This window comes from Salvelinus alpinus, chromosome 6 (assembly GCF_045679555.1).
Source record: "Salvelinus alpinus chromosome 6, SLU_Salpinus.1, whole genome shotgun sequence".
Lineage (NCBI taxonomy): Eukaryota > Metazoa > Chordata > Actinopteri > Salmoniformes > Salmonidae > Salvelinus > Salvelinus alpinus.
The window spans coordinates 36,776,231-36,792,903 of record NC_092091.1 but is presented as its reverse complement, the minus strand read 5'-3'; positions in this window follow the sequence as shown (position 1 = coordinate 36,792,903).

Below are 16,673 nucleotides of genomic sequence, written 5' to 3'. Positions count from 1 at the left end.
CGCTGGGCCAGTTGTGCGCCGCCTCATGGTCGTGGCTGGCTGCAACACAGACCGGTATCATACCAGGATCTGTAGTGACGCAGCTAACACTGCGATGCAGTGCCTTAGACCGCTGCGCCACTCGGGAGGCCCTGACAAATGTAATTTAAATTTAATGACATCATCAGGTGAGTCTCAATAAGGAAAACAATCGCAACAAATTGGACTCGTCCTTGTTGCCAAGCTTCATAAGGTGAATAAGAACATCTGGACTGTGTGTGAGATTTCATGGGGGGAAAATTTTTTAAACAAAGGCTGTCAGAGTTAATCCGTTAACTCAAGTTGACTTTTTGTAATTTTATATCGTGATCAATCGCATTTGTCTGAATGCGTTCAAAATACACTTAAAACATACAAAATACATCATCTGTACAGCTAAAAACAACTACACAATGTCAAAACAAGTTGACATTGAGGCTAAAAATAGTGTGCTTTATGAATTGACCTGACATTGCTGACCATTATTTTGGACCAAATCAAGAAGTCAACATTCTTGTAATGCTTTTTGTGTAAAACAAAATCTTAAAATATGTCTCAATTTGAGCAATTTCTGAATGTGCGTTTAATTGTGATTAATCACAGCAAATCCTGCAATTAACTTAATTAAACAAGATATTTGTTGTTTGACAGCCCTAATAAAAACCCAATGATGTGAAACCCAGATTATTCTAGCTCAGCTCTCCTGATGACATGAACTCTATCTCCAGGTGGCCTCTGGTCAAAAGGTGGCCTCTGGTCAAATGTAATGGACTATATAGGGAATAGGGTGCAACTTGGGACTCAGTAGGTAAAGCCTACAGATGATGCATGATGTCCCCATTATAAAGAGTCTCCTTCTGTACTGCAGCGACAGGAACACTATCTCTCCAGTCTCCACTGACTGAAGATGGGCCAGGAGGATATTTTCATTTAATTTGTCTGCTGCCATTGACTAGACCTTGAAATTTAGCACACAACAATCTTTAATAAAAAGCTGAGCCTATTTTAATGACAGGCCTCAGACAGATCTTTCTTCCTTCTGGCTGATAAGGCAGTGATAGAATAGGAGCCTGACTTTTTCTCCAGGTTGCAGTGACAGGCTCCCAATTAATGTTTTCTCAAACTCTTCCTGCCATTCTCATGGCAGTGCAGTGCCTTCTATTATAAGAGAGGAGAGCCTGTGAAATAACACAATACTTGCCTAATGTTGCACGGGCACTCTCATAACATAGTTGCATCCCAAAATGTCACCCTATTCCCTAGGGCACTGGTCAAGAGTAGTGCACTATATAGGGAGCCATTTGGGATGCATCCATGCAGGAGACGATGATGACATCAACAGATTATGTTCAGCAGGTCGGCTGAAGCAGGGTGAATCATTCTTTGTGGGCTTCTGCATAGCTGTCTCGCTAGGAGGTAATGGGATGGGATGGTGGGGTGCTGTCCTGTCTGCATGAGAGGCAGTTGGGTGGGGGGAAGAGAGAGAGAGAGAGAGAGAGAGAGAGAGAGAGAGAGAGAGAGAGAGAGAGAGAGAGAGAGAGAGAGAGAAAAAAGATATGGTGTATATGGCATCCCTTCCTAGGCTGGGCACCACTACTTTCTTTTGACCAGGGCACATAAGGGCTCTGCATGGTGAAAGAAAGTACACTATGTAGGGAATAGGATTATGACACAGACCTAACAATCCTCCCTGCTGCAACCTAACCTGAATTATAAAATTGCTATGGAACTCAGCCACCAGCCGAACCAAATAACTGAATAATAATATCCCAAGCAACAATGAAATTAATCATGGTAGGAAATGGCTTTGGCCTGTAGGGGAGGGAGAGAGGGGGGATGCTAATCCTGGGCCATATTTTATACATGGAAAATGTCACCAGAAGCGAGAGAACAGGAGAAGCAACAGAATTGTTCCTTATTGCATTCGGTAGGGGAACAATCTGTGCCTTGCCAGTTATGTAAAACACTGTGTTAATATTCATTTTGGTTACTAATGATGATTATTATTGCCCAAGGTCATTCAAGGTGCAGATTGTTGCAATGTAAGTGTCTGCAAATACCCTATTTTCCTAGGTCACTTGTTCTGCAAAGTGTAGTGCCTTCAGAAAGTATTCATACCCCTAGACATATTGCACGTTTTATTGAGTTACAGCCTGAATTCAAAATAGATTTTTCTCTCACCCATCTACACACAATACCACAAGGTGAAAACATGTTTTTAGAAATGTTAGCAATTTGTTTGAAAATGAAATACAAAAATATCTCATTTACATATATATTCACACCCCTGAGTCAATACTTTGTAATAGCACCTTTGACAGCAATTACACCTGTAAGTCTTTCTTGGTAAGTCTTTAAGAGCTTTCCAAACCTGGATTGCGCAACATTTTCCATTATTATTTTCAGAATTCTTCAAGCTCTGTCAAATTGATTTGTTGATCATTGCTAGACAACCATTTTCAGGTCTTGCCATAGATTTTCAAGCAAATTTAAGTCAAAACTGTAATTCGGACACTCGGGAACATTCACTGTCTTCTCCCCAGTCCTTAATGATTACAAGCATACACATAACATGATGCAGCCACCAATATGGTTGAACATATGGAGAGTGGTACTCGGTAATGTGTTGTATTGGATTTGTCCCAAACTTAACACTTTGTATTCATGACATTCACTAAAAAAAATTGCAGTATTACTTTAGTGACTTGTTGCAAACAGGATGCATGTTTTGGAATATTTGTATTCTGTACAGTCTTCATTCTTTTCATTCTGTCAATTAGCATAGTATTGTGGAGTAACAACAATGTTGTTGATCCATCCTAAGTCTTCTCCTATCACCGCCATTAAACTTTGTAACTGTATTAAAGTTACGATTGGCCTCATGGTGAAATCCCTGAGTAGTTTCCTTCCTCTCTGGCAACTGATTTAGGGGGCATGCCTGTATCTTTGTAATGACTGGGTGTATTGATACACCATACAAAGTGTAATTATTAACTTCACCATGCTCGAAGGGATATTTTATGATCTACCAATAGGTGCCCTTCTTTGCGAGGAATTGTAAAACCTCCCTGGTCTTTGTGTGTTTGAAATTCACTGATTGATGAGGGACCTTAAAGATAATTGTATGTGTGGGGTATAGAGATGAGGTAGTCATTCAAAAACCATGTTAAACACTATTACTGCACAGTTAGTCCATGCAACTTATTATGTGACGTGTTAAGCAAATATTTACCCATAAACTTATTTAGGCTTGCCATAGCAAAGGGGATGAGTACTTACTGACTCATGACATTTCATCTTTTCATTTTATATTAATTTGTAAAAATGTCAAAAAACATAACTCCATTTTGACATTATGGAGTATTGTGTGTAGGCCAGTGACAAAATAATCTCAATTTAATACATTTTCATTTCAAGCTGTAACACAACAAAATGTTGAAAAAGTAATTTACTTTCTGAAGAAACTGTATGTAAGATTACATATATAAAAAAAAATACATTTTATACAGCACTATAATACATTTTGTACAATCGGGATTCATTTTGTACAACACAGACATCTTTTTTTCCTCCTGTTACACGTTACCATCTTTTCACCATCTCTACCAATTAAAACTTTCTTAGCACTGCACTTACCAGATGAAGTAGCCTAAATTATTGATGCGCCACACTGTAAAACCCTCAGATGTAATTGATAGAGTGATGAGGTGACAGAAGGTGGTAATAGCAGGTGAGACACTAGACAAAATTGCATTAATCAGTGAGTAGCTCGTTTGAAGATCAACCATTTTGGCTCTCATCACAGGCCCCAAAGGGGTTACCGTGAATTTGACAGTAGCTTACAAGCAGCTCGGTGGCAAGTAAAATTCTTTACACCTACTGTAATATAAATACGGTATCAAAGCAATAACTATCTAATGCCACATAGTGCAATACCGTAAATGTACTGTATTATATTGTAAAAAAGTAAATGCTACCACAATCGGAATAAATGAACGAATGGATGAATGAATTAAATTCATTGAGGTGAGGGGTTTGTATTTCACAGTATTTTACTGTAATTACAAGGGATTGGTGCAAGCAGAGAGGTATCCTACAAAGCAAGGTAGATCTACTCAGTGTTTTCTAAAGCTAACCAGCTTCAGTTGGCTTTACATTCCAACTCAGGCTTCTAGAGGTCAAGGCTTTTAGAAGTGCCGTCTTTATTTTATTACTTATCGTGAACGTCAACTTTGCTGTGCTTTGGTGCACAACCACAATCACCTTTTTCCCCACAATGATTGTAATAAGTCATGCTAAAGTGTTACTGTGTGTGAAGTTTAAAATGCATTCTGTCATTACTAAATGTGTAATGTAATATATTTTAAGATTACATTTTTTTTTTTGTATAAAAATAAAATAAAAACATTTGAAAAATATATATTTTTTAATCCGTCTCTTCCTCAAATGAAGGGGATGATAACGCAATATTTTCAAGAGGGAGGAAATCTGATTTCATTGGTCCTCAACTTGTGGCTCAGTCATTTCATTCAGGGTTAGTGGAGTTAGCTGTGTGTTAGCCTGCCACGGAGCAGGTTAGTTCTGAAGGATTCGTTGCCATAGAAATGTACCTGGCTTAAAAGTGAGACACTTTCGCATGACTGGTTATCCTGAGTTGACCAAAGTTACCTGGCTCAAACCTGCTTAGTAGGATACCTCCAGGTTTGCTGCAAGGTAACGTGTTTACAAACATTACAACATATTAATGAATATTTGGTGTTTTACATTATTTGCATTTCTAGTGGCCTTAATTATCAAAGGCTTCCAAACTGGCAGTGACTACAAGGCAAAACAGACCAAAAGGATATGGCAAAATGCTAAATCATTTAAGGTTTAAGACTTGCAGCCTCATATCCCCTAAACATTTGAGATTAACAGGGCACTATAACCACATATCAGTTAAATTGGTACAGCATTCTCACTCCTGGGTGCAACAAATATGGCCTCTTTACAAGGCACTCCTCAAAACAACAATGCCATGCACTCACTAGAGGTCAAAAGGTTTTTGGCGCTCCAATGATACGGTACCGTACTGTGTTCTGTGGGTTGGAATTAAAGTACCATTTGAAATACAGCAATTGTTTCCCCTCCCACAACATCTTCCCACAATGCACCATCATTTACAGTATGCTGAAGCAAAATGTTTGAGTATTTTACTGTTGATAATACAAAAATGTACTGTATAATTTACAGTTTTTCCGTTATATTGCAGTGGTTCTCAATCCTGGTCTTGGGGACCCAAAGGGGTGCACATTTCTGTTTTGTTTGTTTCTCCAGGACCAGGATTGAGAACCACTGTTCTATGCCATAGGGCTCTGTTCAAAATAAGTGTGCTCTATGCAGAATAGCGTACCATTTGGGATGCAGTCTCATCTGTGATTCATTAGTCACAATGACTTGATTCAGAATGAGTAGAGCTGTGGTTGAACCACCACAGGTCCTCCTGTTCTTGTTGGTGTCTCTGAACACCCGGCTACGGTAAGGCTGTCTTAGCATAGTGTGTTTTCATTAGTGAGACTAACATAGAAATCCCTGAAGAGAATGACTGGATGATTTCACATTATCCAGGAGTGTTTATTACAATTTAGAAAGTGAATGGTACAACAATGATTAGACTGTAATAACATTACTTGTTTGTTTCTTTACTATTGAATTAAAACACGCATAAAAGCCTAGCATAAAGCAAAGTGTAAACATCATTTGTTATTCCTGCCAAAGCATTCTGTTGAAGTAATTTTATGCTTTCACAATGTTAATTCACAATGTTAACAAATGTGAGTTGACAATAGCATGTCTGTCTGCTGTGGTTTGGGTCTTTCTAGGTGACCTGTTGTTTAAATTCCAGGAACTGTCAGGGAGGGTAAATGATTGATTCAGGCTGACACTGTTGAATAAGTTGATTGAAGGAAATGTGAGTTTAAAGAGTTAGACTGATGTCAGCAAGGTGACTACTTTCAAGTTTCTTAGAATTCCTGCCCCACCTTTACACACACACACAAACACAGACACACACACACACACACACACACACACACACACACACACACACACACACACACACACACACACACACACACACACACACACACACACACACACACACACACACACACACACACACACACACACACACACACACACACACACACACACACACACACACAAAACACAAACAAGTATATTGACGCCACGCACACTCACAAACACACACACACACAAATAAAATAGAATTGTATTGATCACACACATGGTTAGCAGATGTTAATGCGAGCGTAGCTAAATGCTTGTGCTTCTAGTTCCGACTATGCAGTAATATCTAGTAAGTGATCTGACAAATTCACAACAACTACCTTATACACCCAAATGTAAAGGGATGAATAAGAATATGTACATATAAATATATGGATGAGCGATGGCGTGCAGCATAGGCAAGTTGCAGTAGATGGTGTAGAGTACAGTATATACATATGAGATGAGTAATGTAGGATATGTAAACATTATTAAAGTGGCGTTATTTAAAGTGACTAGTGATACCTTTATTAAGTTCATTTATTTAAGTGGCCAGATATTTGAGTCTGTATGTTGGCAGCAGCCTCTTTATGTTAGTGATGGCTGTTTAACAGTCTGATGGCCTTGAGATAGAAGCTGTTTTTCAGTCTCTTGGTCCCAGCTTTGATGCACCTGTACTTGCCTCGCATTCTGGATGATAGCGGGGTGAACAGGCAGTGGCTCGGGTGGTTGTTGTCCTTGCTGATCTTTTTGGCCTTCCTGTGACATCGGGTGCTGTAGGTGTCCTGGAGGGCAGGTAGTTTGCCTCCAGTGATGCGTTGTGCAGACCACACTACCCTCTGGAGAGCCTTGCGGTTGAGGGCGGTGCAAATGCAGTACCAGGCGGTGATATAGCCCAACAGGATGCTCTCGATTGTGCATCTGTAGATATATCCTCCTGAGGTTGAAGTGGTCCACCCACACAAACAGCATGGTGAAGAAGGTCCAACAGCGCGTTGGACCTTCTTCACCATGCTGTTTGTGTGGGTGGACCATTTCAGTTTGTCCTTAATGTGTACGCCGAGGAACTTAAAACTTTCCACCTTCTCCACTACTGTCCCGTCGATGTGGATGCTCCCTCTGCTGTTTCCTGAAGTCCACGATCATCTCCTTTATTTTTGTTGACGTTGAGTGAGAGGTTATTTTGCTGAGACCACACTCCAAGGGCCCTCACCTCCTCCCTGTAGGCTGTCTCGTCGTTGTTGGTAATCAGGCCTACCACTGTAGTGTCTTCTGCAAACTTGATGATTGAGTTGGAAGCGTGCATGGCCACGCAGTCATGGGTGAACAGGAAGTACAGGAGAGGGCTGACAACGCACACCCTTGTGGGGCCCCAGTGTTGAGGACCAGCGGGGTGGAGATGTTGTTTCCTACCTTCACCACCTGGGAGCGGCCCGTCAGAAAGTCCAGGACCCAGTTGCACAGGGCGGGGTTGAGACCCAGGGTCTCGAGCTTAATGACACGTTTGGAGGGTACTATGGTGTTACATGCTGAGCTGTAGTCAATGAATAGCCTTCTTACATAGGTATTCCTCTTGTCCAGATGGGCTAGGGCAGTGTGCAGTGTGATGGCGATTGCATCGTATATGGACCTATTGGGGCGGTAAGCAAATTGGAGTGGGTCTAGGGTATCGGGTAGGATGGAGGCGATATGATCCTTGACTAGTCTCTCAAAGCACTTCATGATGACAGAAGTGAGTGCAATGGGGCGACAGTCACACACACACTTGATAGTCACACACACACTCAATTCTTCCCCCCATCTATACAGGTGCCCATTCAGTCCGATCTCGTGGTCCTTCTGCCTTCATTATCTCTGAGGAGATGGACAGCTGTGCTGAGTTATTCTAATATATGCTAATACTAACATGGCTAACTCTCTGACAACAGCTGACAATAGCCTTGTCACTGGGTGGTGGCATTTACATGGCAACCTGAACCTGCAGCTGAGGTAGAAATCCCCTGAACTACTTTAGGTATGCCTCTCTCTGCAGACAGACATATAATTGAAGACATCTATATTTTGCCATGTTAATATTCATTTTTTTTCATTCTTAGTAGGCTATCCCTGTGCATTTGTGTGCTAAAAAAGTGTGCTACCTAAGTTAATTATGTTCTCATTTCTGAACAGTGTATGTAATGTGTGGTAGATTAATGAATGTGTCAAATGGCAGATAGACCCTTTAACCTCTTCTTTGACAGGGCCTGTTTTTCCAACTGACAAAATCACAGGGAAAAAATATCCATCCTAGGATAAGAGAGGAACCATCCCACCTAGACTGACACACACACCCACCCACCCACCCACCCACCCACCCACCCACCCACCCACCCACACACACACCCACACACACACACACACACACACACACACACACACACACACACACACACACACACACACACACACACACACACACACGGATCAGAGGAACCATCCCACCCAGACCCAGACTGGCTCGGGAGATAAGTATTCTGGCGACACACCAAGTTGTCGTTGTGGCCCCCAAACAACCCCTACATCTCACTCTGTCACCCACTGGCTTTTACAAGGGAGAGCAATCATATGTGATTCTCACAGCAAACATGATCTGAGAAACATGCCTTATCTTAATATCTGATTAGAGATGTTGTTTCTCTGTTCCAATGCCCATTCTGTTTTTGTAACTATCATGTGGTGTATTGTATTGCAAAAAAGATCGGAATAAATGAATTGAGCATTACTGGGCTCTATTTTTTGTTGCTGTTGTTCAAAATCATTATAGCTGTGTCGTTAGCCTATATCAAGGGGCGACAGAAAAGCATGTTAGAAACCATCCTGACCTAATTCCTACACTTCTGTCTAATTGCAGGTTTATTTGTCCTGAGCAGTCAAGAATGTCTTTATTTATTGCCTCCTATTCAACACCCAAATTCATCAAACGATTTGCTTCGGATTGTTTGTATTACTTTTTGAGCATACAGTGCATTCGGAAAGTATTCAGACCTCTTGACTTTTTTCACATTTTGTTACGTTAGAGCCTTATTCTAAAATTGATTCAATTAAACATTTTCCTCATCAATATACACACAATACCCCATAATGAAATAGTGAAAACAAGCTTTTAGAATTTGTAGAAATTAAAAAACAGAGACTCGAAATTGAGCTCAGGTGCATCCTGTTTCCATTGATCATCGTTGAGCTGCTTCTAGAAGTTGATTGAAGTCCACCTGTGGTAAATTCAATTGATTGGACATGATTTGGAAAGGCACACACCTGTCTGCACTGTCCCAGAGTTGACAGTGCATGTCAGAGCAAAACCAAGCCATGAGGTCGAAGGAACTGTCCATAGAGCTCAGAGACAGGATTGTGATGAGGCACAGACCTGGGGAAGGGTACCAAAATATTTCTTCAGCATGGAAGGTCCGGAAGGTCCCCAAGAACACAGTGACCTCCATCATTCTTAAATGGAAGAAGTTTGGAACCACCAAGACTCTTCCTAGAGCTGGCTGCCCGGCCAAACTGAGCAATCGGGGGAGAAGGGCCTTGATCAGGGAGGTGACCAAGAACCCGACGGTCTCTCTGACAGAGCTCCAGAGTTCCTCTGTGGAGACGGGAGAACCTTCCAGAAGGACAAATATCTCTGCAGCACTCCACCAATCAAGCCTTCATGGTAGAGTTGCCAAACGGAAACCTCTCCTTAGTAAAATGCACATGACAGCCCGCTTGGAGTTTAGCAAAAGGCACATAACGGACTCTCAGACCATTAGAAACAAGATTCTCTGATCTGAGGAAACCAAGATTGAACTTTTTGCCCTGAATGCCAAGCGCCACGTGTGGAGGAAACCTGGCACCATCCCTACATTGAAGCATGGTGGTGGCAGCATCATGCTGTGGTGATGTTTTTCAGGGGCAGGGACTGAGAGACTAGTCAGGATCGAGAAAAGATGGACGGAGCATAGTACAGAGAGATCCTTGAGGAAAACCTGCTCCAGAGCACTCAATACCTCAGACTGGGGCGAAAGTTCACCTTCCAACAGGATAACGACCCTAAGCACACAGCCAAGACAACACAGGAATGGCTTCAAGACAAGTCTCTGAATGTCCTTGAGTGGCCCCACCAGAGCCCGGACTTGAACCCGATTGAACATCTCTGGAGAGATCTAAAAATAGCTGTTCAGCGACACTACCCATCCAACCTGACAGAGCTTGAAAGGATCTGGAAAGAAGAATGGGAGAAATTGCCCCAATACAGGTGTGCTAAGCTTGTAGCGTCATACCCAAGAAGACTCGAGGCTGTAATTGCTGCCAAAGGTGCTTCAACAAAGTATTGAGTAACAAGTCTGAATACTTATGTAAATGCGATATGTTTTTATATACATTTGAAGAAGAGAAAAATAATGATTTGTCATTATGGGGTATTGCATGTAGATTGATGGGAGGAGGAAAACTATTTAATCCATTTTAGAATAAGACTGTAACTTAACAAAATGTGGAACAAGTCAAGGGGTCTGAATACTTTCCGAGTGCACTGTAGGTGGAAAAAATGGTGTCTTCTGTGTCTGAAAAGAACAGAGTGATGTTTTCATGGGTTGCTTTGAATTCGACTTGATCTTTCAGATGTGTGTGTGTGTGTGTGTGTGTGTGTGTGTGTGTGTGTGTGTGTGTGTGTGTGTGTGTGTGTGTGTGTGTGTGTGTGTGTGTGTGTGTGTGTGTGTGTGTGTGTGTGTGTGTGTGTGTGTGTGTGTGTGTGTGTGCGCGTGCGCGTTGCAGACTGCAGATCAATACTGTAGGTCTAGTGTTAAAGGGAAGCAGCTGCTGTATTCTCATTAGCCACTTCATTTAAGAAACAGTGCACATCTGGCCGGGCGACACACACACACAGACACACACCCTGGCTGCCCAGACCTCTCTAGTCCAAAGTGAAGGGTAATATGTGTTGTGTTTTCAACAACAAAAAGCAGACTGTCAGACAAAATGTCCAATGTGATTCTGATTTGAGGAGACAACATTACTCTCTTGGTATCGATTATAAGTGCAAAACAAGATGTCACCTTGTAGCTGATCCCATTTCTAACTGAATCCCATCAGATGTGCAGACAGACAGAGGATAGCATACAAGGAGGGAAACATGTTAACACTGCCACACTTTAGAAGAACAGATCCTCTCTTTTACTGAATATAAAATACAGTGCCTTCGGAAAGTATTCAGACCCCTTTACTTTTTCCAAATATTGGTAGACTACAGCCTTATTCTAAAATGTATTAAATAAATAAAGAATCCTCATCAATCTACACACAATACACCATAATGGAAAAGCAAAAACGGGTGTTTTGAAATGTTTGCAAATGTATATAAAAAAACTGAAATATCACATGTACTTACGTTTTCAGACCCTTTACTTTGTTGAAGCACCTTTGGCAGTGAGTACAACCTTGAGTCTTCTTGGGTATGACGCTACAAGCTTAGCACACCTGTATTGGGGGATTTTCTCCCATTTTTCTCTGCAGATCCTCTCAAGCTCTGTCAGGTTGGATGGGTAGCGTCGCTGCACAGCTATTTTCAGGTCTCTCCAGAGATGTTCAATCGGGTTCAAGTCAATACTTTACTTACACTGTGGCCATTCCTCTCAGGGTGGGCATCAACAACCCTTCTGTCTGTCCACCCTGTCTTGACACAACATGATGGTGTCTAGTAACTGTGACTGGCGAGGGGGGTGAGGAGCAGGCGAGAAGAAGAGGCCATCTTGACATATCATTTTAATTAAGGCCAGATCACAAGAGCCTCAAAAGATACTATTCTAATATCATACTAATTTGAGTGTCCCGGATTTACATTTACTATGTTACGTCTAGTCTATGAGATCAGGCTGCTAATGCCTGTAACATGACCAAGGTTATCAGTCAGCCAACTAAAGTGTATACCGATAGCGTTGGATCTGTGACATCCACTATTATTGATAATATCTTCGCTAATGGTGCAAAGCAATATCAATTCCCATTGGCTGTAGCAACCATAATGGGGCAATAACACAAAATGCTAAAGTACCAAAGGCAGGGCCTAAAGTTATTTATAAGAAATCATTCAAAATGTTTTCTTAGGACACTTTTATTTTTGAAGATGTAAAAAATGTATGTTGGCCTGATGTGTATAAGGAGGAGAATCCAGATGCAGCACTTTGAGAATTTGTAAAATTAGTCTTGCCAATTTTTGCCAAAGATGCACCTGTTAAAGAAACTGAGAACTGTTAGAGCCCCCTGGATCGATGATGAATTGAATTGATGGTTCAAAGAAATTATGCAAAAAAAGGTGGCAAACAAGTCAGGCTGCTCAGCTGATTGGTTCACATACTGTCAATTGAAAAATGGTGTGACTAAACCTAACAAAAAAATAAGTAAATATATTACCAAAAACAAGATAAATTACATAAAAAAATGACATGATATTATGGACAGAAAACCCAATTCATCTCCATCGTTCATTGAACTTGATGTGTCATTTATAACAAAGCTTTTTGATATGGCCAATCATTTCAATGACTATTTTACTGGTAAAGTGGACAAACTGAGAAGTGAAATGACAACATTGAACAGTGAACAATCATATTTGTGTATTGAAGATCTAATAATAAAAGAAAAGGATTGCTGTTTTGAATTTGGTCAAGTTTGTGTGGAAGAGGTAAAAAAACTATTGTTATCCATCAAGAATAATATGCCACCAGGTAGACAACCTAGATGGAAAACTATTTAGAATGGTAGCAGACTGGATTGCCATCCCTATTTTCCATGTCTTTAACCAAAGCCTAAAGGAGTGTGTCCACAGGCGTGAAAGGAAGCTAATGTAATAGGTTGTTATCAATATATATATATAGTCATCTAGTTTATCAACTGTAAGTTAGCTTGTTAACTAGCCACTAGCCATATGGATGTGATCTGTTATTAGCTAGCTAGCCAATTTGGTCCCTCAATCAATGTAGCCTATCTTATCTTTGGGTTCAAATTACAAACTTTGTTATGCACATGCGCTGTTTGAGCCTTAAACCTGTACATTTCCACTGTCTGTTTCTCTGATGTAAGTAAGAAGTAGCCAGTTGTCTCTCTTGTTTCTGACTAACTTAGTTATGCAGCAAAAGACAAAGGGCCATCTGAGAGTGACCAGTTTTTGGTCCATCTTGTTCTTTTCATACCTTTAGAGGACACAGCTGTGTGGAGATATGAAGAGAAAAGGCTAGCTTGAGCAGCAGCAACAGTTCTGTCAACAGAAAGGAGTAACAAAACTGGCGTTATCACTTGTTTGTACGCTGTGTTCCCATCATGATCTCACACACCAGCTAAACTGCCACGTAGACAAAGGTTATAAAAGCTGAGACCCAACTCTTGTTCATTGGGTATTTAACTTTGCACCTTTTGAGTGATTGTTAACCAGCTCCAGATTTGCAAATCTTACAATAAAAAGTTGTTGTTTGAAGAATCTAGTTTCTTCCTTTCTGGTTAGAATTTCCACGACATGTCTGTCGGCAGAAGTTGTGATTAAACACTCTTAAAAACAATGTTTAAAAGGGGATGTTGGCTAACTTCGCTAGGTAGGCCTACAGTGAATGGAGAAAAATGTACATTAGGTCTACTTACCAACTGAACAACATTTCTACCGGTAGCTTGCAATGTAAACATAACCAGCTAACAGTACAGTACATCGGCAAATACCCCTTCTGATCGTTGACAGGCAAAGCTCATAAAGGATGGGAAATGAACCTAAACCACTCATTCTTGTCATGTATAGTTCTATTTCATTTTTAGCTCACTCAAATATTTAATTAATGGTGACCAATATTGAGAGATAGCGTAAGTCTACCCTCACATATCTAAAATGACATGATCAATTGATGTTTACTGATCATGAAAAGCATGCAGTTACATGCTGTATAACTCTGATGATAGAGCTACATCTGTGCAATTGTTTTGCATGGAATAATTGGAAATGACTTGTGGAATAGTTATCTATGCTCTTTAAGAGGTCATGATATTACAACCAAATATTTTACATTTATTTAACAATGGCATGCAGCATACCACCCTGCAGCCCACTGCTGGCTTGCCTCTGAAGCTAAGCAGGGTTGGTCCTGGATGGGAGACCAGATGCTGCTGGAAGTGGTGTTGTGGGGCTAGTAGGAGGCTCTTCTCCCTCTGGTCTAAAAAATTATCCCAGGGCAGTGATTGGGGTACATTTCCCTGTGTAGCATGCTGTCTTTCAGATGGGATGTTAAATGGGTGACCTGGCTCTCTGTGGTCACTAAATATCCCATGGCACTTATTGCAAGAGTAGGGGTGTTAACTTGGGTGTCCAGGCTAAATTCCAAATCTGGCCTTCATGGCCACCTACTCCTCCCCAGCTTCCAATTGGCACATTCATCCCCATTCCTCTCCCCTGTAACTATTCCACAAGTCATTGCTGTAAATGTGAATGTGTTCTCAGTCAACTGAGTTAAATAAAAAGTTGTCAATGGTTTTAGCAGAGCTGGGGTCTCCTTGCCCCCCAGCAGTCAAATCGAAAGCTCTGCACCTTATCGTGACGTTTTATTGATAGCGACCTATACCACTACCTAAAAATAGTAAAGCACCATATGCTGGCTCTAACAGCTGACCTATACATTTGCTGCCTGTTCTTAGTATACTGATGGAGAAAATTGTGTTTGAACAAATACAATGCTATTTTTCAAAGAACAAGTTAACTACTGACTAGCGTGAAGATTTAAATTCCAACAGGACAATGACCCTAAGCATACAGCCAAAGCAATGCTAGAATGGCTTCGGAACAAGAATGTGAAAGTCCTTGAGTGGCCCAGCCAAAGCCCAGGTTTGAATCCCATTGAAAATCTGTGGAAAGACTTGAAGATTGCTGTTCACCGCCTCTCCCTATCTAACTTCACAGAGCTTGAGAAAATGTGCAGGAAAGAATGGGAGAAAATCCCCAAATCAAGATGTGCAAAGCTGATACAGACATACCCAAGACGACTCAAAAGCTGTGATCGCCGCCAAAGGTGCTTCTGCAAAGTATTTACTGAGGGGTGTGAATGTAAATTAGCTATTTCTGTATTTCATTTTTAATACATTTGAAAAATGTCTAAAAACATGTTTTCAATTCGTCATTATGGTGTATTGTGTGTAGATGTGTGAGCATATTCTTTTAAAATTCAGGCTGTAACACCAAAAATGTGGAATAAGTCAAGGGGTATGAATACTTTCTGAAGGCAATGTACATACCCCACCAGACACGCCACTATGGGTTTCTTCACTGTACACAAACCAAAAACAGATTTAATGAATTGCTCAGTTATGTACTATATGTAGCCATGTCATCATGGAATGTACTGCCACCAGAGGTGACTCAGGCAAAAAGCAAGTTGAGCATAAAAAAGATTTTCAAAACATCTTGTATCACAGCGCTTCTCCTCTTTCGAAAGATCTAATTTAACTGTATGCATAATAAGTTTGGACACCTACCTACCTACTTTCTTTGTACTATTTTCTACATTGTAGAATAATAGTGAAGACATCAAAACGAATAAATAACACAAATGGAATCATGTAGTAACCAGAAAAGTGTTAAACAAATCAAAATATATTTTATATTTGAAATTCTTCAAAGTTGCCACCCTTTGCCTTGATGACAGCTTTGCGCACTCTTGGCTTTCTCTCAATCAGCTTCATGAGGCAATCACCTGGAATGCATTTCAATTTCAACAAGGTGTGCCTTGTTAAAAGTTACTTTGTGGAATTTCTTTCCTTCTTAATGCATTTGAGCGAATCAGTTGTGTTGTGACATTTGTTTTTCAACAGGACAATGACGCACAACACACCTACAGGCTGTGTAACGGTTATTAGACCAAGGAGGGTGATGGAGTGCTGCATCAGATGACCTGGCCTCCACAATCACCCAACCTCAACCCAATTGAGATGGTTTGGGATGAGTTGGAACACAGAGTAAAGAAAAAGGAACTCCTTCAAGGCTGTTGGAAAAGCATTCCAATTGAAGCTGGTCGAGAGAATGCCAAGAGGGTGCAAAGCTGTCATCAAGGCAAAGGGTAAAGGGCTACTTTGAAGAATCTAAAATATATTTTTATTTGTTTAACACTCTTTTTTTGGTTACTACATGATTCCATATGTGTTATTTCATAGTTTAATTTAACAGTATGTATAATAAGTAGATAATGTAGAAAATAGTACAAATAAAGAAAAGCCCTTGAATGAGTAGGTGTGTCCAAACTTTTGACTGGTACTGTATATCAATGGTGTGTAAATAGTATATGTGTTGTCTCTCAGTGTCTTTCCAATATATAACTCTTATTTTATTGTAATTTTTAACTTAATGTAATATCTTATTTTTATTCATTTATTTAACTAGGCAAGTCAGTTGAGAACAAATTTCCAATGACGGCCTATGATGCTGGGCCAATTGTGCACCGTCCTATGGGACTCGCAAACACGACCGGTTGTGAAACAGCCTGGACTCAAACCAGGGTCTGTAGTGATGCCTCTAGCACTGAGATGCAGTGCCTTAGACCGCTGCGCCACAGTCTACAACGGTTCTG